Source organism: Pteropus vampyrus, unplaced genomic scaffold, assembly GCF_000151845.1.
Source record: "Pteropus vampyrus isolate Shadow unplaced genomic scaffold, Pvam_2.0 Scaffold309, whole genome shotgun sequence".
NCBI classification, from domain to species: domain Eukaryota; kingdom Metazoa; phylum Chordata; class Mammalia; order Chiroptera; family Pteropodidae; genus Pteropus; species Pteropus vampyrus.
The window spans coordinates 924,086-926,479 of record NW_011889090.1 but is presented as its reverse complement, the minus strand read 5'-3'; positions in this window follow the sequence as shown (position 1 = coordinate 926,479).

The window sequence follows — 2,394 nt, the reverse complement described above, 5'->3', positions numbered from 1 at the left end:
TGTGTGGGGGGGACACTGCGGGCAGAAGGGGCGGCGTGTGCCAAGGCCCCGAGGCAGGAGAGGCCCCTCTGGTCCCCGGCCCAGGGCTGGCTCACAGTCTCGGTCTCGCTCCCACAGGCGAAAGCCCCCAGCCCCCATCCAAGGATCACAGGGAGCTGACAGAAAGCGTCTCTGCCGTCATGTGGCCTCCACGGCCGTGGGACACCTGTCCCTGTTCCGCCCCGTTTCTCCTTCGCTGTCCTCGGGCCCCCAGAGGAGACCGGCTGTGGCACCCGGTGCCGTCCTGCTGAGCGGGCACTCAGTCAACCGCAGACGGGGAGCCCCCGCCCTTTCTGCCGCTGGCCCCAGCCGGCCCCTCGTCCCCTTCCGGCCCCGTGTTGTGTCTCCGCACGCCTGGGGCTCCGGCGGCTGCTGCGCCCTGCAGGCTGCAGGGGCAGAACCTAGGGGGAGCTTGTCAGTGTGGGAAACGGGGAGAAGGAAGGGAAGGCGGGTCCACCCGCTGGGGGACTCGAACCGAGGTGACCCCCCCCCGCCGCATCTCCAGGGCTCGCGGGATGTGCGGGCTTGACCCTGCCCCAGCCCACCCAGGGGACCCAGGCCCTGGTGAGGCAGGCTCCCCGCACAGCCAGCCGATGACATCAGCCCTCGGCCCCCGCACTCCTCAGATCGGAAACGGAGGCCGGGCTGAAGACGGACGCCCGTGAAAGCTCCTGTAGGTGACGAAGGACCAGCTGAGGCCACAGCAGGTGAAGTCAGAGGCCAGTCTGGACACGTTCCCAGTGAGTGTCCTTTCGAGTGGAGAAAAGCAGCAGTCGCTGGAACCCAGGGTGACCCCTTGCTGCAGGCCCGGACACAGGGTCCCAGCAGCCACCTCTGCCTAAAGTCCACAGGGCTCTTCACCTTCCCATCCTGTCCCCGGGGGAACCAATTTGTCAGAAATCACGTGGGCAAAGGCCCCGTCATCCAGGGGCAACAGGGGTACAGGCCCTCTCCTCTGACAAGAGCCCTGGCCCTGCCCCCAGCCCACCCCAGAATCCTGGGGCCGGACAACACTGCTCCAGGGCTCCAGGCTGCGGCCCCCAGGAGACCGGAGAGCTGACTTACCAACAGGGCAAGGAGCCCCTGTGGCCTCTCCCACTGGACTTTCTTTTGAAAGCCACCATCAGCGCATTGCCTCCCTCTGCAGGGTCCCCATCTTTACACTGAGGCCCAGTGAGCAGTCACTCCACTGTCTGTCTTCGGTTCTGATCCACGTTCACAATTTGGGGTGAAACTCACTCCCTGATCCCCTAAATTCTACCTGCTAACCCAGTAAAGCAGATGGGCTGATGGCGCCACCTGCTGGCCATTCTGGACTCTGCCGCCAAACTCAAGTCGTCTTAGCAAACGCCCTGGGGTACCAGCAGTACCCCAAACAACCAGCTCCCTCCCCGCACCAGTGAGGAAGCTGAGGATATGTAAACCTGGGCTGACCCCAAGGCCCACCTCCCCGAGAACGAGGCACTCAGTAAGTTGACTCTGGCCTTGCCACGCCCAGGCGTGAGACCCTACAGGTAGGGGGCAGTCCTAGGCAGGACCAGCTAGTGACAGACAGCGCACAGGGCAGCCCACAGCCGTGGTCTTCAGGAACGGAACACAGCCTCCTCCAAGTCCCACTCGGTGCCAGTGGATACTGTGTCCCCTTGTGCAAACCCAGAGGCCTGGGCACCTTTGGGAACATGAAGGAGCTTTGTGTTTCAGACCTTTAGATGACAGCTGGCCAGAAACTGGTGATGGCCTCAGTGTGTCCTCATGGGCCAATCCTTCCCCCTTCCCACCCCCGAGGGTCCACCTGGGCTGCCAGCTGAAGCAGCGGCAGCCTCTACCTCCAGGAGATGGGGTGCACAGGCAGGGGCGCAGCTCCCAAGGGGCACGGGGGCAGGAAAGACTGCGAGACCACGTAGGTCGTACCCCTTCCCTCTGAGCAGACCTCCTGCTCCGGAGCCGGTCTCTGCCACCTGGCTGCTGCCCCACGCCCTCCTGGCCTAGGTCAGTGGGGCCTTGTGGCTCGGCAGCCTCCCTGGGCTCAACCCCGCCTTTCTCTCCCGCAAGCTCCATGGCTCCAGGGGGCCAGGTGCTTCCCTCAGTGCCAACAGGGCAGGGTGCTTCTCCTCCAGTGACAGGCTGGCCTGGGGACACTTGTCTGTCTGGGGCGCCCCCTGCCCTCCCTCCACCAGGTGGCCGCTAGGGCAGGGGTGCAGACTTGATCTGCTCTGGGCCTCAAGTTCTCCCCGCACAATCCCTCCTCCCACTTTCCTACACCCAGGTCCCTCCAGACCAGCGGCTCAAGTCCAGCTGTGGCCCGTGGCTGGGCGATAGGCTCTCCCAGCTCTGTTCTCTCTGGTGTGTGGCCTC